Below are 21112 nucleotides of genomic sequence, written 5' to 3'. Positions count from 1 at the left end.
TATTGTCGTCGTATTCCAATAATCTTCTTATCACAAATCAGCTTCTAATCTTGGATCGTTCTCTACTACTCGCTCAGTTGGAGGGGGCAACCATGGCTTTTTCCGGCCAACCCTTAGGACAAATTCGACCCTCTTGGAGGGGCAACCGGCCCCTCCTACAGTCCTGCCCTCACCCCCGGATCCGCCATCCATGGATCTTGTTTTTGGCAGATATACATAGAAAATAATTGGCGGAATTAACACCACGGAAAATGTAAACGTCCCATGTATTTAATTATTTCAGTTTGTACACTATAGTTCTATCATATATTAATCAAAATAAAATATCACCATTATATAATAAGGAGCTTAAGCCCATACTAAGTTAGAGCACATTTAAAAAAGGAAAGTTTTCAATAGTTTCTCTTTTACTTTTTTCACTTCTCTTTTGGACCCCACATTTCACTAACACTACTTCTCTCTTACTTTTTCTTTTCTACTAATAATATGGACCCCACATTTCACTAACACTACTTCTCTCTTACTTTTTCTTTTCTCTGTTACTAATAATTCTATATTAAAACTTGTGTGATTCACAATGTGTTCTATTTTTCATGGACGAATGGAGTAATATATTTCATGTGTTACGATTAAATTACGAGTGATGTTAAGTAGTCGCACAAATTCAAATTTTATAAAATAAAATTAATATTTTATTAAATCAAATAATTAATTATTCTATATGAATATTATTTGAATTATTAATTTATAGGGGTCGAGTGGCTGAGGTAGGCTTGAAGCTCCAAAAATACTCCCAGCAGTTCAAATTATTGATTTCTTTTTGGTCGTTGTTTTGCGAAAATGATAATAAATAGTTAAAGTGAATAAAAATTAAAGTAAAAGAGAGAATAATATAAAAAAAGTTTCTTATAACTCTTTTTTTCTAAACATGTGCTGACAAGTAGTAAATTATTTAAAATGGAAGAGTACATTTTTTATTTTGTTATAGATACAGACAGATAGACCGCAGAGAGCAAATATCTTAGAAGGAATTATTTTTCTAGATTCGTTGAGTACGTGAGATAGTAACTGAGAGTACTCTGTTACCCAGTTTTGGGCTTAATTATAAAATAAATGGGCCTTGTCTTGGTGTTTCACTTAAGAAACGAAATTTAGTTGGATACCTTTACCATCTTATATTTATAAAGTTCAATCTTATTGGATATATTGCAACCCAAAAGAATATATTGGATGTATGCGTTTATTATGAATAATATAAAATTAATAAAATAAAAACTAAATATTTAAAGGGTGAACGGATCAAATGAATTGATATATAATAGTAATATATTAAAATCCATCAAGATAAACAATAATTAATTTGAATTCTTTTGTTGATGAATAGCTGATCATGTAGCAAGACAGTATGCAAGTAATTTGCATATGTTAAAGAAATTAGTCAAATACATGTCTTAATTAGATAAAATAAGTTTATCATAATTCTCCGCCACTATAACAAAAATAACCGTTAAAGACATTTTTAATACAATTTAGGATGCTAATGTGTGTTTTTAAATATGCCACCAACGCCTTAAAAAACGTCTTTATTATTGACGTTCCAGCTAAAATTACAGGAGGCAAATAGAAGCGTCATAAAAAAATAAAAGATTAAGTTAATTTGTCATAAATTTAAGAATATTTTCTTTTACATCCTAAATTGTTGTTATTTCTAAAAATTTTCTAACGAAAATAATTGCAATCTCAATTTTGGTGTTATTAAAAGTTAAGTTTTTTTAGTGCTGTGTCAAGTATATTTAATTTTACTTCTTCAAAAGAATTGAAAAATAAAATACTCATTTATAAATCTGTTGATAAGCATATTCTTATTGCGAAATTAAGGTCGTCTTTTTCTCGATACATCATGACACTTGATCTCTTATTACCTATAATCCCTACAATTCTAGCACTTTATTTATTCCCTACAATCTCTTATTACCTATAATCCCTACAATTCTAACACTTTATTTCTCGATACATCATGACACTTGTATAATGACACTTCAGATTTTTGGGCCTAATTGAGAACTAAGATACATTATTAGCCAACCACTCATTTTTATTAAATGAGTGGTCCAGAATTTGCCACGTGGAATTTATTTAAGGATTAATTAATTATAAAAGGGCATAATGGTAATTTCAGTTATTCATTCATCATCGGCAACAGACTCAGTTTTCTCGCTCTGCGACGGTGTGGATGACCCCGCGTCCTCCTCCTCCGCCTTGTGCGGCTCGTCGGTCGCCGATGCAGGCTCCGGAGCAACCGCCGACTCTCCAGATCTGGCCTTCACGGTGTCAAGCATCCGCTTGCTAATTTCCTTGGAATAGACCTGCAAAATCTCGATCCATTCGTCATCAGCGGACACTGCATTTCCGGCGACCTCGAAGGCCTCCTGCTCGATGAGCTTGGCGGCTTCGACCGCTTCTTCGCGCGACACGGTGCCGTATCGCTTGGAGAGAATGGAGGGGAAGAGAGGGTTTCAATTAGACGGTTCTTCACTACCTCGCGCGTGCGGTCGGTCGGTGGCCAGATGCTGAAGGAAACGTTGGGGTAATTGTCGGCGGCGTCAGTGGCATTTGAACTTTTTGCAAGCTTAATTATTGATTCGCTTATAGAATTGGAAGTTTTAGGGTTTGGATTATCAATTGTATTGGATGTGAGCTGGATTGGGGAATCAAGCTTAATCATAATGCATTCTAGGTGTTTGGTGATATTTCCCAGTTGGGAATTAGTTGCTAAGAGTTAGATTCAAGATTTAGCTATCTCTCTTTTTAATGTCAACTACATATATAATCTATGTCAACTACATATACAATTCATGTCAACTACACACATATAATGTCAACTATGTGTACAATCCATGTCAACTACGTATACAATTCATGTCAACTACATATAAAATTTGTGTCAACTATACACATATAATGTCAACTATGTGTACAATCCATGTCAATTACATATATAATCCATGTCAACTACATATATCTACATATATTATATGTAAAACGTTGTTGTTGACCAAAATAATATAGGTCGTTGACATGAAAATATTTATTGTTACCATTAATTATTTATAAAATGTAGCTGTTGACATAATAGTTGACATAAAAAACGTTTTCTGTTGACATCGTAGTCGACATAATGTCTGTAGTTGACATCGCGCGAAAATGACAATTATGCCCCCTAGTTGACACAATGTCTCCGTAGTTGACATCGCGCGAAAATTATGAATGAGTGGCTGAAAATGCATCTTAGTTCTCAATTAGGCCCAAAAATCTCAACCTAACAGGACCACATGTATATATTTGACATCAGCCTCGTTGACATAATTTGTACACTCCGTTGACATCAGTTTGTATAGTTTGTATTATAGAGAGTTTGTATTTGATCGCACCTCTCCTTATATATATATATATATATATATATATATATAGTTGTGATCATATGATAACCCCTAAATCACGTAATAACCCTATAACCAAATTTGAACCACACATATTTTCTAATATTGTGGTTGAGATTCAAACCTAGATTTACTTCATAAAAAAAAGCGCGGGGGTAAATATGTCATTTTCATCATTTAATTTCTGAATTCCGCCAAATATCACGTAAAATGGTAAAATGATATATGTTATGTTTATTGCATAGAATGATAGTTTTGTCGGATAGAATGATACTCTGAGTTGATAAAATGATAATATGTCATTTCCCTCATTTAATTTCTGAATATCGCCAAATATCACGTAAAATGATAAAATGATATATGTTAGGTTTATTGCATAGAATGATAGTTTTGCCGGATAGAATGATACTCTGAGTTGATAAAATGATACTTTTTGACTAACTGATAAAATGATAAAATGATATATGTTAGGTTTATTGCATAGAATGATAGTTTTGCCGGATAGAATGATACTCTGAGTTGATAAAATGATACTTTTGACTGACTGATAAAATGATATACGTTAGGTTTATTGTATAGAATGATAGTTTTGCCGGATAGAATGATACTCTGAGTTGATAAAATGATACTTTTGACTGACTGATAAAATGATAAAATGATATATGTTAGGTTTATTGCATAGAATGATAGTTTTGCTGGATAGAATGATACTCTGAGTTGATAAAATGGTACTTTTGACTGACTGATAAAATGATAAAATGATATATGTTAGGTTTATTGCATAGAATGATAGTTTTGCCGGTTAGAATGATACTCTGAGTTGATAAAATGATACTTTTGACTAATAAAATGATAAAATGATATATGTTAGGTTTATTGCATAGAATGATAGTTTTGCCGGATAGAATGATACTATGAGTTGATAAAATGTTACTTTTGACTGATAAAATGATAAAATGATATATGTTAGGTTTATTGCATAGAATAATAGTTTTGTTGGATAGAATGATACTCTGAGTTGATAAAATGATACTTTTGACTGACTGATAAAATGATACATGTTAGGTTTATTGCATAGAATGATAGTTTTACCGGATAGAATGATACTTTGAGTTGATAAAATGATACTTTTGACTAATAAAATGATAAAATAATAATTAAATAAGATTTTACGTATTTAAATGAGCGAAATTTGTATATCATGGGAAATAAGATTTTACGTATTTAAATGAGCGAAATTTGGATACGTAAATTTTATCATGAGCGAAATTCAGAAATTAAATAAGCGAAATGATATATTTACCCTCTGCGCCTTTTTTATGAAGGAAAGCTAAGTTTGAATCTAGACCACGTGATTTTAAAAATGTGTGGTCCAGATTTAGTTATAGGGTTATTATGGAAATTGAGGTTATCATTATAATGCACCCATATATATATATATATATAGGATTGTATTCAAATCATTTTCACCTATTTAATCCAATCTCCTTCTTAATCTCCACCGTGTATTTAAGCTGATCCAATGGCCTAAATAAGTGGGTTTATTCAATTAATTTAATGATTAAAAAAAATGAAAAGGGCTTAATTGGTAATCACTGTCCATTAATTGATTTACGGTTATTCTCTCATGAATATCTTCCTTAATTTACTCCTTCAATATCTTCACGGTTCATTCTCTCATGCCACACGCTCCAGACGTTAATTTCTCCATTCTCCCTCGCTGCAATTGATTTTTTTTGCCTCCGGCACTCTTTGCAATTATTGGTTCTCCATTCACGTTTCATCATTGTTACTATCGTTTGTTGCCGGCGTTGTAGAGATCGGTGTTCTCTCAATAAACGGCGTCTTAACACGATTTCATTCTCCCCTCTTTCACAAATCCTTCTGTGATAATTTATCCCGTATAGTTATAGACCACTCCACGATAGAGACTAAACTTAAACCGACGCACGATGGCTTCGTCAAGGACCTCGATAGCGTCGATTTCTCCCAGAAGATTTCTGTTGTTTTCTTCATCGCAGCGGTCATAATCTGCACAGTTGCGGGTGCGATTGCTACTGCAAACGCCAATCCCAGGTGGGTATGGGCGGCTGTGGCTGGGGTCGCGACGGCTGCCGACAAGGGGATGTTGCCGGATAATCTCCATGTACTCGTCAATGTATATTTTGTATAATATAATGCGTAGTTTAGTTTCTGTAATGCATTATTTGTGATATGTAATGAACATTTATCCTGACCCGTTTAATTTAAGTTGTGTCGTGTGTCGTTGTTTGGCGCACGTTTCTTGTTTTCCCCAAGGGTTAAACAAGCCTACGGGCTAAGGTGTAGTATGTTCCTAGTCTAAAAAACATTGTCCAAATACACGAGCTGCAGTAATTCGTCTGGGGTTGCACATTCATAGGGCTTAGGAATTTTTTTAAAACTGATATGCATAATGTACATTTTGTATAGTATAATGCGTAGTTTAGTTTCTGTAATGCATTATTTGTGCTATGTAATGAACATTTATATTGACGCGTTTAGTTTAAGTTGTGTCGTGTTCTGATGTTTGGCGAACGTTTCTTGTTTTCTCTAAGGGTTTAATAAGCCTAGGGGCTAGGGTGTAGTATGTTCTAAGTCTAAAAACCGTTGTTCAAATACACGAACTGGAGTAATTCGTCTGGGATTGCACATGCATAACGCGTAGGTATATTTTAAAACATATATACATAATGTACATATTGTGTAGTATAATGCGTAGTTTAGTTTCTGTAATGCATTATTTGTGGTATTTAATGAACATTTATCCGTACCCGTTTAATTTAAGTTGTGCCGTGTGTCGTTGTTTGGCGAACGTTTCTTGTTTTCCCTAAGGGTTTGACAAGCCTAGGGGCTAGGGTGTAGTATGTTCTAAGTCTAAAAAACGTTGTCTAAATACACGAGCTGGAGTAATTCGTCTGGGATTGCACATGCATAACGCGTAGGTATATTTTAAAACATATATACATAATGTACATATTGTGTAGTATAATGCGTAGTTTAGTTTCTGTAATGCATTATTTGTGCCATGTAATGAACATTTATCCGTACCCGTTTAATTTAAGTTGTGCCGCGTATCGTTGTTTGGCGAATGTTTCTTGTTTTCCCTAAGGGTTTAACAAGCCTAGGGGCTAGGGTGTAGTATGTTCTAAGTCTAAAAAACGTTGTCCAAATACACGAGCTGCAGTAATTCGTCTGGGGTTGCACATGCATAGCGCGTAGGCATTTTTTAAAACAGATATACATAATGTACATATTATGTAGTGTAATGCTTAGTTTTAATTTCTGTAATGCATTATTTGTGATATGTAATGAATATTTATCATGCCCCGTTTCATTTAAGGTGTGTCGTGTTTCGATGTTTGGCGCACGTTTCTTGTTTTCCCTAAGGGTTTAACAAGGCTAGGGGCTAGGGTCTAGTATGTACAATAGCAACCACGTAATGCATAAAACAAGATAAATAATGCATTCAAATAGACAAATAATGTATAGAATCACTCAAGTAATGAACATACAACTATTGCATTCATTCTTAGACTCATGTACAACAGCAATCTAATGATGCATAAAACATGATAAATAATGCATAGACATAGCTAAATAATGTACAAATATTACATTCACTCATGTACAAGTTCCGTGACGGCTTCCTTCTGCCGTGGAGTAAAACTCTTTATACAATTCAGAAACTCGGTAGGGGCTCATCGACAATACAGATGGTCGACGTTCCTACCCCTTGGTTTCCTATCCTACGTCTCTTTCGGAGCTTTACTATTCCCGGCCTCTAATACTCACTCCCGGAATTTCTGGGCAATTCCTACTGGCAGTATATCATCGACCACCTCGTCGATGTCCAATATTAGCTGCTTTGATGCTGTACAACATACAGAATAATAACATACAATTAGTTACATAATGTACAAGCTGAATAAAATAATGTGGACAGTTATACTGCATTCACTTATACACTCTAGTACAGAAGCATCAAAATAATGCCTAAAAACTGATACGTAATTCATTTTAATAATCAAATAATGTTCAGAATAAATCAACAAATGCACCATGAATATTGCAATCACCCATTGTCCCATGTCCAACAACAGTCACATAAAGCATAAACCATGATAAATAATGCACTAAAATAACTAAATAATGTACAGATCCGGTAATGAACATTCAGATATTCCATTCACTCTTTGACTCATGTACAACAGCAGTCACATGATGCATAAAACAGGATAAATAATGCATTCAAATAGCCAAATAATGAACAGAATCACTCAAGTAATTAACATATAAAAATACATCAGCCAACTTATCTCTGAATTTTTTGGCCAGCACAAATGGAATAATGTCGTCGACTGCGCCGTCTATCTCGACTCTAAGTTGCTTCTCTGATATGGATCAAACAACACAACACATCAGAAAGTTATCACTAAATCAAAAGACAATATGATATGAGCTGTAGAAGGATTAACACATATATCACAACAAATAATGCGTCAGTCAGAACAAATAATGAATAAAACTTTACTCATAATGCGTTAGACAAAGCAAATAATGTGCTTAATATACTCCTAATATTTACCTAAACCGGCTGTACAATGACATGACAGATACTAATAATACCATTTCATAATGCATAATATACTTCACATAATGTAAACTTCATAGAACATAATGCATTGTCTAAACCCAAAAATGCATATGTATTACACACAAAGACTATTAACCCATATAAAAAAATACCACTCAATGTACCATAAACTCCAACATATGCATAATTACAGATTCATACTGCACTTCCCACCCAAATAATAATCATATTGAATCTTGACTGAGCTGCATAACCAACATAGGCACTGCCCGTATTAATGCATAATATAGTCAGCATAATGCAAAAAACTAGGCACATAATGCACAGTCTAAAATTAATAATGCACATACATAATTTTTTCATGCTTTTAAACCCAAAACAATAAAAACACCCCGTCGGAAACAGAGAAAAGTCACAACAAACAATATAAACCCGTCGCATACCAGAATTCATGCTTTTAAACCCAAAACAATAAAAACCTGTCTGAATTTCATAAGGCGCGACATATTGGAAGTTCCAATTTATAGTTTTCGTGTCTACAAAACATTACAGCGAAGTCAGGAACCTGGTCGCCGGTTGGGGTTCGGTGTAAGCAATGGTGGAGGGTGGTGCCGTACTCTTGGACGATTGATGTCGATTGTTTCGTTGCCTAACGATGTTGCAGAGCGGCGGACAGATCTAGGGTTTAGAGAGTGGAGAGAGTGGAGAGTGATTATACAACGTTTAATGAGAGAGAATGAAGAGAAGGAAGATTCAAATCCCAACAATTTCGCAATTACCAAATTCTGGCGATTCATTTTTTGCTGGATGACAATAATACCCTTATAATGAACATGGAATTACTAATTCACCCTCATAATGCACGAAATAAACCAAATAATGAACTACGGAATGCTAATCTAAGATTTAAATCCGGATCGTTCATCTTCAAGATCCAACGATCCAAATCAGAAAGGAACTTAAATCTAAGGGGAGAAAAGGAGTTTAACACTACCCTATATATATATATATATATATATATATATATAACTAAAAACACGGAAGGTCATAATTAAGCAATTTTAGGACATATTATAATATTTGGGTTTAATGTCATGCTAAGATCATTTTAGGTCATGCTTTGTTAGCATGACCTAAAAATTAACTAACTATGACCTAAAAGTGCCCTACGTATGATATTGTTCTGCGTTTCTGTATTTAAATCTAGTTTTGCATAGATCAAAACCATATATAGGGGCTGATGTCAATAGGGGCTGATGTCAACGGAGTGTACAAATTCTGTCAACGGGGGGCTGATGTCAACGGAGTGTACAAATTCTATCAACGGGGGCTGATGTCAACAGGGTGTACAAATTATATCAACGGGGGTGTACAAATTATGATTGTTCGATGTCAACGGAGTGTACAGATTTGTAGGAAATGTTGACATTAGAAAAATCTCTTATATTAACCGTTGATTAATTGTATTAAGTGAGTAGGATTAAAGTTTGTATAGTTTGTATTATAGAGGGTTTGCAGTTTATCACACCCCTATATAAGGATGTATTCATATCCCTTTTCCATTTTTTGTTCTATTATCCAACTGAATCTCGGCCCTTCATTTTCAAGATCTGATGGCCGACAATAATGCCTCTTGAATTTATTTAAATGATTAAAAAATTCAAAAAGGTCAAAATTGGGATACACAAATTAGTTTGTTATGGTAATTTCCTTGATTATCTCTGTCAAAGATGTCAGCGGTTATTCTCCACGATTTCACGCCACAATCTGTCTTCTCTCCCTAAACTTTCAACGTCTCTTCTCCATTGATGAAGACAGGTTTGTCTATTTTTCTAAATCGAAGAAGACCAGGTATATTTCGTTCACTAAATATACCGATTGGTGGGAGGTCTCGGTCATTGCTTTCGTATTTACTGAACAATGGAAGAAGGTAATCAATTTTTTAAGCTGGTTTGGCATAGCCAAACAGATAGACAATCATAAAACAAATACTGGGCATGACAACTCATTGAAAATAGTCACCTTTTCACGTAAAACGCATTTCTGAAAGGAAGAAAAGCCCACCTCGATTGCTTAAACTCCTTCAAACGGGTGTTTTTCCTGTCCTGAGATTACGCGTCGTACGACGACGTTCCTTTACAAAAATAATATACTTAAACTAGGCTTTAAGCAATTATTTATCTTGCATGTATGCATGCCTAAGCGTGTGCTCTTTATTTTATTTCCTTTTTTCTAGAATTTAGAAATCTTAATTCTCTAATTAAATCGGCGATTTAATTTATTCGGCAGCTGATCCAACTGTTTGGGTATAATAAATTTCCGACTTATCTTAATTATTTTAAAATACTTATGTGACTAATGAAATTCTCTTCTATTTATTTGTTGGGTACTATTTCCACACGGCTTAAGAATTTTCCTTTCTTCCGTAGCGAAAGAAATTTATTCCATTATACTTTTAAATTAATCTGAGATAATGGCTTCGACCAACTTGATGGTTCAAATAAATAAATTCCCAGGCCCAACTAGGAATTAATTATTCCGGCCAAAAATATTTATTTCTTAAGCAATTGGCCCAGTTTAATTAATTGGCCCATTTTTCTTCTCCTTCTATATATCTTTTTTTTATCTGAGGCCCAAAGCAAAATAATTGGGCATGGCCCAATTACTCCCTTCACCAACACCGCTGGTCTCTCTCTTTCTCCCTCATTCCCCAATTTCAAATCAATAAAACCCTAACCCCTCTCTTCTTCACAGCGGCGTCTCTCTCCTTTCCTCACGGCGAAACCGCCGCTCTACTCCGTTCCTCGGTGAATCACCACTCTGTGTCCCCCCCCTCCCGTCAATCTCCTCGTCCCCTTCTCGATTCGGTCATATGGGTTCAAATCTGGGGACCCTAGGTGGATGGGGAAACCCGTCAACAAATCGGCACCGCATGGCTGGGGCGCGCCTGGAGCGTCCGGGTCGCCGTGGAGCGTCTCGGTCGTCTGGGGCGAGCCGATTTAGGATTTAAATATTAGCGACGGTTCATCTTCTTCCTCGAATAAATAAAAAAAACGGTAACTTCCAACTTCTCATACTCTTATTCATGGAATACCTACACCTACCTTTCTCTTCAGCACCTTCTCCTCTTTCTTCTTCTTTTTTCTTCTCCTTCTTTCTTCTTCATCAAACCCACCTTCTTCTTCAGCAAAAACAAAAATCACTTTATTCTTCAGCCGCCACTCCTTTGCCTTTCTAGTCGTACGTCCAGATTCTCAAGGTATATCTTGGTCACCTTCTTCCTATTTTATTTTTAATGTTACTTTTTTCTAGGCTAAAATTATAATACTAGATTATTATGAACTGCATGCATACGTGGAATGGAAAAGTTATTTATCTTTCCATGTTGTAGGTGTAGATGACACGTGCCCTATGAAATATGAATCACTCTTGCATTTATTTATTTAATAATGTAGCACTGTACTATGTATAGAATTGTTTAATATTTTTGCTCTTTGTTATGTTGATTCTAGTGTACTGTTAATATCTTTTTAAACTTTAGTTGATTATGTGGGTGCAACCGTGCAAATTTTATAACAGAATTTAGACATTGTGAATTATCATTAATTATAAATGATTGTTTCTTTCTACAGATTATTTTTATACAAAATGTCTGAAGACCCAGCTAGGAAATATGCAAGAGCTGATCCGGATACCAGATATAAACTTACATACAATTTTTGCGACAAAGTGATTGCATCGGAAGTTCGAAGGCTCAAAGAACATTTCGTTGGCGGATTTAAAAACATCACGAAATGTACTAAATGCCCACCACATGTGAGAGAGGAGATGATCAACTATATGAAGAAAAAGAGGATGCTAAAATACAACAAGTTTTTACAGCGGCAGCATCACAAAGTAGGAGATATTAATTTGGTTGTATCCGATGAAGGAGAAGAGATCTTACCTATGAGTGATGATGATATTATTTAGTTAATTATTTTATGTTTTGCAACTTTTTTTGGAACTTTGATGATTTTTTATAATAAAATTCAATTATTTAGTTATGTTATGTTGTTTAAAAATTTATATTTTTCGTCTAATCTTCTTTTTTTTTAAATATGGAGTAATGATGTATGTAGATTTATTTGAAGTGATAAACATTCAAGCAACAAACATATAAAAGAGACACAAATATAATCATCATTCGGCTATTCTGGCGCCCCGATTCGTGGGTCTCTCGCCCCATCGCCCCGCGACCCGGGGTCCCCCCTCATCGATGTCAGGTACTAACTTTTAGCTATACTATTCCTACTAACTTGCAGGTATTTATAGTGCTAATAAAAAGTGCATCACCTACGTATGACCCTGTTCCGCATTTCTGTATTTAAATTTAGTTTTGCATATAATATTACATTTAAAATATAATTCGGTTTTTTTATTTTCGTTTTATTTTTTCGCCATAATCGAACCGAACCGAAAAATCAATTTTTTTTTGTTTTAATAACCGAACTGAAAGAAAAAATCTGAAAAAATGAACCAAATTTCAAAATTTTGATTTGGTTCGGTTCGGAAATTCGATTTTCGGTTTTTTTGCTAAACACGATGAAAAGCTCCTTGATAAGTCCAAAACCATTAACAACATGTAAACATTTTTGGGTTGGTGTTTGTTTTTGATACCTAGAGGCTAGAGCCATGGTATAGATGTTTTTACTTTTTTTATCTTTTCTTTACTTTTGGTGTTAGTTTGGGTGTGTTTTGTTCTTGTGGTTTGTGAGGGTTGTTTCCCTTTGCTTGCCTGGCTTGAGCATTTTTCTTTTCATAAAAAATAAAATAAAATAAAATTAAGAACAACTATTGAAATTTGATCAATATCTTATTTTAATGCAAATAAAATATCAACCATCACATTACATCATTTTAGAAGTTGTCAATTGGCGGCGCATGCCTGGACCGTTCTAGACTCAAGCCCATGACTAAATTAGGCTATATTGGGCTATATTTTCTTTCTATAAATTTAGACTCAATCTAGCTCAAGCTAGGTTGGGCAACCAATAAATTAAATTCTTGTTTAATCAATTTTTTTAAATGTATTTTTTAATGTTTTTTTTATTAAATTGTAGTACTTCAAATTAAAAATTGTTTTATTTGAGAATTAAATCATATATATTCCTATAATTTTCTAATTTTAAATGTATTTCATATATATTTATTAGATGGTTTTTGAATCACGTTAAATATTACTCCCTTCATCCCATAAAAATAGACACTTTTTGGGATGACATGGGTTGATGCAAAATTGGTAAAATATGAGAGAAATTGAGAGAGAAAGTGATTGGAGTATTAATGGAGAATGAACTCCATTTCATTAGAGAAAAAAGTCACCAAATATAGAAGTGGACTATTTATATGAGACAGATGGAACATTAAATATGTATATTCAAATTTATCTTCCTATAATTATTTTAAAAAAAATCAATTGCAAATAGATTTTGAAAAATATATAAGTAATTTGAGTGAATATAATTTAAAAAAGATAAAATTTAAAGTACAAATAATTAAAATAGTAGTAGTAATATAGAGTTAGTTGTTGTGGGTCATATTTGAGCCTGTATTGGATTGGATTAAGTTAGTTCGATCCGTACTATGTAAACAAGTATTCATGCTTACCCATACCTACTAAATGAGCTTTTTAATGAATAATTAAACCGGCAACTATTTGGTTTCCAAGATAAAATAATACCAAGATATAACTTAAGAAAGATTGAGTTGTGAGATTATTTTAGTCGTAGAGGTTAACTATGACTAATTATCTCATGATCCATCTAGGATTGAGTTTTGAGATTGAATCTCATGAATCAAACACACTACAAATTTAATCTCGGATACAATCTTGCAAACCTAACATAGCATAACCATAACCAAGATCTATAAACAACCCTATAAAATGAAAATTATACCATAACCACAACCAAGATCATTTTATTTTTTCTACAAGAAGGGAGCTACCTAAGTTTTTATTCATAAAAATGAGTTGTGCAAGCATGAAGTTCCCTTTGATTGATTTGAACAACCTAGGAGAAAATGATTCTCCAAGGTGGGAATCAACCAAAATCCAAATTCGAGAAGCCCTTCAAGAATATGGGTGTTTTGAAGCTACATTCAATAACATTATTCCTTTTGAGTTGAGGAAATCAGTTGGTGATGGGATTCGACAACTTTTCGATCTCCCTTTAGCCATCAAACTACTTAACAGTTCACATAAACCTTTACATGGCTATATTGCCCAAAACAATTTCGGTCCACTCATGGAAAGTATGGGCATCGATGGCGCCCTCTCGTCTCACGTAGTCGACACCTTCGCCAACCTGATGTGGCCTGATCAAGGCAATCCCACTTTCAGGTTTAATCCCCTTTTTGTTTAATTTATTAATACTACCATCTTGATGACCATTTTTAATACATGTGGGTCTACTAAAAAGGTTAATGTTTCTAACTTTTGATGATTTGACCATTGAGATTCATATAATAGTTTCTCTTATGATACTTATGTACTAGTGTTCTACATAGTTTCTTTTTTACATTAATTTTTGTTGAATATTGTTTGTGTTTATTTGGAAATATCAGTTGGGTTGCATTGTATTTTAATCTTTCATCTAACATTAAATTTTGACTAAACAAATTGTGCATTAAGACAGATTATTTCCTTCTTGATTGTAGTATTGTAACAGCAAAGATATACAGTTATACAAGATATACAGTTATACTGTGAGAAACTGTCTGAACTGGACAAGATTGTGAGGCGGATGGTGGTGGAGAGTCTTGGACTGGAAAAATACATAGACGAACACCTAAACTCCACGAATTACCTCTGTCGTTTCCAGAAGTACGAGGCGCCTCGAACGCCTCACTCAACGCTCGGATTTTTTCCCCATACAGACAAGAACATTATCTCCATATTGCATCAACTCAATCATGTTAACGGTTTGCAGATTCTTACCAAATATGGCAAAACTTGGATCCCTGCAGATCCAACATCACTCGATTCAATCGTTGTCATGGTCGCGACCTCTTTCCATGCATGTTACTACTATCCTCGTTTACAAAAAATAGTCTTATATTTCCATTTTTTTTACAACATACTCAAAACATGTGTTTCCTTCACTTCACTAATTTCTCATTAAAATACGTGTCATCTACTGCTGAGACTATTTTTCATGAATGGAGATCATGATTTTTTTAATAATTTTTTGGCCTATTCATTTGTAACAAATCTCGTATTTTACTTCACCGATACACGTCATTTACAGGCATGGACAAACGGGTGACTGCATGCTCCAATCCATAGGGTGGTGGTGAGCGGGGATGAAGCTCGATACACTATCGGATTGTTTTCGATTCCGAAAGAAGGGTGCGTGATTAAGACTCCGGAAGAGTTGGTGAATAAAGACCATCCTTTGCTCTACAAGCCTTTTGATTACTACAAGTTCATTGATTTTATCTACACAGATGCTGCTGGTAGGTCTTCGCCAGATCCTCTCAAGGAATATTGTGAAGCCTAAATTCCATGATTATCAGCTTATATGTCTGCATGTTTGGGTATTTAATTTCTTGTTAGTTTACTGCTATAATAATTGAAACTTCTTATGCTTCAAATATATGTGATAGATAAGCTCTTTTACGAGTTTTCTTTGTTGGTTTTTTCCCAGATCGCAAAAGAAGAGTCAAACTACTTATTAGATAAATAGTATATATTTGGAGTTTGTATTCATTCATAATGTTGAAATACATCCTCTTACTCTCCAACTCTCTATCCTTTAAAAAATTATTTTTAACATTATTTAGTTTTTGGTATTTTGTAAAAATAAATATGAAAAGGTTCTTTGCTTCATAAAAGAAATAGCTTGATACAACAGAATGAGTAATATACTTCATATTTTAATATTTCATTTATTTTTAAAAGAATCAAAATTAATTTGAAAAACCTCCTCCTTTGTGTATAACTTTATTTTTACTTTTTAACTAGTATCACACCCAAATATATGGATACATGGATTAAGATATATTTTAACATTGCTATATATGAGACAATAAATTAATTAGATGAAATTAGAAACATAATAAACATGAAACAATTAATCATGAAACAATTTAATCACAAGTTATAATGTTCCAATACTAATACCACAATTAGTTGAATCACAACACCGCCATTTAAGCTGCAAAATTCTACGTTGGACCACATGAGATGAAAATTACACGGGCACATGCAAGTTGAGCCCAAGATCAATATTGTATTTTTATTTAATTGGAAAATTAGCTGATTAGTTATCCACCCTCTAATATAGCAAGCAATGACACCACCGTTCAAATATAGATGTTTCTATAGCTTGATATAGATATGATAATAAAGAAAATTATATAATAATGGAATTAAGTTTATAGTTATATTTCTGTCTAGTAGTAATGATTGTTGCAATACTCCAATTAGATCCTTGAATTTGGTGACGGATCGAGAAACGTTTTCTGGAGGGGCGGAATTTCTTTACCTTATGTACGTCTTTTGATATCTTCTCTAACTCGACCTGCTACCTTCAAATCTAAATACAATCCAATCCCGTTAACGCTATGATATAATATGGGTTGACACGACACGACAACGACCTGAACCCAATATTACACAATTAAAACCTGATATTACACAATTAAACCAAATTTTAAACTTGATTTACATGATAAAAATCAATTTTTCAAGATTTAATACCGACCAAGTTTATTATTCAACCTGCTGGCCCAAACTTAATCAAAACTTCAGCCCAACTCATAACTAGTATAGTCCAGCCCAAATACCTATTAAATATAAATGCCCCGAGACTTAGTTGAAACTACTATAAGTAAGTAAAAATCCAGTTCAATAAATTTGAATGAAACATGTGTTGAATTATTTCAAAACCTACTGGAAGTAAGTAAAAACATACTGTAGTTTCAAGGTACTATGTAGTGGAATGAAGTAATAAACCTATTACCATGAAGTAAAATGGGTTTGTAATGAAGACCGAAATAATTTACACATCAGCGAATCTCATAAAAAAACTACTCAATTAGGTACATCTATTAGGCTCTAATTTGATCTCCAATTCGGTCATTAAAATTAGTTCGTCATTGATCACAATTCAATAGTACTATATTAGAACCAAACCCATATTAATGTGTATAATTAATTACATAGACAAAAATAATTCAAAGTTACTTTCTGCCCATTAAATTATAAACAAAAATCCAAAACCATTAACAACATGCAAACATTTTTGGGTTGGTGTTTGTTTTGGAACAATATGAATGATTGAATGGCAATTCTGTTTTCATTAAATTGTAGGATATTGTAGATTTCCAAGAAAATAAAATTCAAGGCATGTCTAAAGTTACATCTAATTAATAATCCATGTATGGTCCTCATAAGTTCTTTTATCTGAAATTAAGAATTACCACTAAACTTTTATCACCTTGATTTGTTTCAGGTCTTAAACTGCCAATTTTCCTCATAAATAAACTTTTAATTGGTCTGAACTAAAATAAGTAAATTTTCTAGTAAACTGCCATTTTGGTTATTTAAAGAGTTTATTTTGCTTTTTTTTTTTGAAAAGAAACGTTTATATTAAGCATTCGAATAAACTAGTAGTATTCCCTTAATTAAGGGAATCAAACCAGCCGATCTCATTAAATTTCAATTAAATTGATTTGAAGCTCTCTTGCAATTGTATTTTACCCAATGCTCTCATGCATGCATGGACAAAGCTGTATTTTTAATTATTCATTTGATATAATGCTAATTTAAAAATTGATATCATGTTTGTCCTTTTATCTTCGTCTACTTTGATATTGTTCTAAGAGTATCTCCAACCATTTACACTAAACTCAAACTCATTTTAATGTAAATGTCACATCAAATATAATTTTATTCTAATCATTTACACTAAACTCAAACTTAAAAGAATATTCTTGACATTATGCATTTTTTACTCACAAAATTTGAAAAACTTTTGGATTTGAGTTTAGTGTAAACTTAAAGATAGGCATTGTTTTTCCAAAAAAACCGAAAATGGAATTTGTTTTAAAGTAATATTTGAACTAATTATCTATCCCATTTTAGATTTTAGTGTAACTTGGACCGATTAATAACATTTTATGTGCCAGATTTAATGTTATCTTTGAATAAGTCAATATGTGAGTACAAGATATAGTATGATTGCGGGTGATGAGTGATGCTCAATAATTGTCGGTTTTTTTTGCAGTGATATGATGTGGAAATAGGCTCTTATTTTCTTTGTTTTTAGTGAAATCACTCAAAATATCACAATTTTAAAAACATTTTTTAGCAATCAATCCACACACAAACTCACCCAAGAAATATAATGCTACAATTTTGTCAACAAGTACTTTCCTCCTAACAACTACTGGTCTCATTAAAATTTACTTAAATTGATTTGAGGAAGATCTCTTACACTACTGAGTTATTCATACGTGCCAAAGCTATTTTGTTTCATCGTACAATACGACCCTTGGCTGTTATATTTCATTTTCTAGATGATATCTTCGAATCAAATAGATAATATATCATATATACATGTCCCTTAATGTTTGGCTTCTAGTAAAGTGACATCTTCACTACAAGAAATTCATCTTAATAAAAAGGAACTCGTGCTTCACAAGTTCACATTTGATATAACCATTGAATTTTTTAGTATTATTTGTTTTGAATATCTTACCATATAAACCCATAACAATCACCATTTTTTCAAAGCAAACTTACATCTCCAAAATCCGAAACAAAGTAATCATAATGGGTTCCGAAACTATCCCTAATCGAGAAAAAATTCACTAGTCAAGACATACCAAGGTGGCATTGTGGCATGGTATGTCCAACCAATATTTATTTGACAAGGGGAAATAGATTAAAACCCAATTATCTCACCTAATATAACATTCACCTTGTTTGGAAATATAACTAAAATATGATAGCTTTTGTGAACTTCCTATATATAATACTCCAGGAATGTGATCAAATGCAAACTAATATTGTACAAACTCCAAACTATGATTTGGACCGTTAGAAAATGTCAACAAGTATTAAAATAGTAGCAACAGAAATGTCAACACAGTGTTAACGGTTGATGTTGTGTTGATATTGTGTTGATGTGTTGATATTGTGTTGACATTTTCTGTTGCTACTATTTTGTCATCTGCTGATATTTTTTAACGGCCCAGATCATAGTTTGGAGTTTGTACAATATATGAATTTGCATTTTATCATTACCCTAATACTCCATGTATATACAACACATGCATTCATGTGTACACAAATAGGAGTAGTATTCAACGTATTTACATGAAATATTTTTGGAAGACTTTTATTTGAACTAATATTTATTTTATTTTTGAAGTAGAGACATATTTTGCATATTAACTTTTATTTTGTTTTAGAGCTTTTTCATGCTATATAAATGTAGATTTAGATTAAATATAATATAATATATGCAATTTTTAGATCATATTTTATATTTAGCTACCTTTATATTTTAATATAGTAACATATAACCATTTATGTAGTTAATAATTTGCAATGGCAATATTAATATATGCGCCAAAATATTTTACATCATGATTAATATCATATAAAAATTAACAGATTTAAGTTAATTAAAGTAAACATAATATGAATTAATTTAATTAAAGTAACTAAAGTTAATTAAAATATTTTACATTATGATTAATATGAAGAATAACAAAATTAAGTTGATTAAAGTAATTTCACTAAATTTGTTCAAAAGCAATTAAAGTCAATATATACATACGAAAATACATGTGTATATGGATACATACATTAATACTCCATAATAATTCACATAGGAAGTCCTAATAATGTTACCATATTTTAGTATATTTCCAAAAAAAAGAGAATGTCATATTAGGCCAGATTAATTTGGGTGTTAATCTATTTCCACTTGTTAAATAAATATTGGCTGGACATACCATGTTACAATGCCACCTTGGTATGTCTTCACTAGTGAATTTTTTCTCATCCCTAATCAGCTTCTAGTAGTAGACTTCTACAATCCAGAAATGAAGCCAGGATCAAATTATTGGATATCTGCCTCCAAAAACATAAGAGAAGCCTTTGAAAACCATGGTTGTTTTGTAGCATTATATGACAAGATCTCACTCCAACTCCACAAATCCATCCTCAAAAAATAGCAAAAAAACTAACCGGAACCGAACCGAACTTTATGAGGCCTTTGAAGGGAATGAGTGACATGTTTAATTTAGTTGACTTTATTTTGGAATAGGCATGGAGCAATGATAGGATAAAATCCCCCATTCACAGAGTGACTATGGAAGGGAATGAAGCAAGATACTCACTTGCTCAGTTCGCGGTCATGGAGAAAGATATGGTGAAGGCAAAGATCATCCTCTGAGATACAAGCCATTTGAGTTTCTGGATTTTTTCAGCCAAGACGAGAACAGAATGCTGGAGAGTCCTATACATACCTTTTGTGGTGTTTAAGGAATCAAACTGTTTTATTTCGTTTTGAGTTCCTAAGGTGTCATTGTTTTGAGTTCTGATTTCTTATCATTAATAATATATTTCGATTTTCAAAAACTAAAATTTCTATTACATCTCAACGGTTCAGTCATTCTTGCAGAACATTATGAAAGGGCATCTTTGTTTGGCGTTTGCATTAAATTGTTATACATTTTGAACAAAAAAATTACTAATATGCAAAAAGTAATTAAGTATACATTTTACTGGACAAGTGCATTTTCTCCTAACAAGCCAGTAGTCGTCACATTAAATTTCAATTAAATTGATTTGAATATCTCCTCGGACATGGATTTAGGGGAGTACAATTTTCTTGACAACTACCTTCCTCCTAACAAGGATGCCTCATCAAATTTCATATAAATTGATTTGAGGAACTATAATTTTGTTTACAACCCTTAGCTGTTACTCCTATTTTTTTTTTCTAGATGCCTTTCGAATCTAATAAATTAATGAGAACTTATCATCCTATTAAAAAAA

The 21112-nt window shown here is 32.8% G+C and overlaps 2 pseudogenes; one reads left to right on the top strand and one right to left on the bottom strand.

Annotated features, from left to right (window-relative positions):
• Positions 1 to 2183: 2183 nt before the first annotated feature.
• On the bottom strand, positions 2184 to 5586 carry LOC121800169 (annotated as a pseudogene).
• Positions 5587 to 14063: 8477 nt separating this feature from the next.
• Positions 14064 to 15596, top strand: LOC121800474 (annotated as a pseudogene).
• Positions 15597 to 21112: the final 5516 nt, after the last annotated feature.

This window comes from Salvia splendens, chromosome 4 (genome assembly GCF_004379255.2).
Source record: "Salvia splendens isolate huo1 chromosome 4, SspV2, whole genome shotgun sequence".
NCBI classification, from domain to species: Eukaryota; Viridiplantae; Streptophyta; class Magnoliopsida; order Lamiales; family Lamiaceae; genus Salvia; species Salvia splendens.
This window is presented reverse-complemented; position numbering and strand designations above follow the sequence as displayed.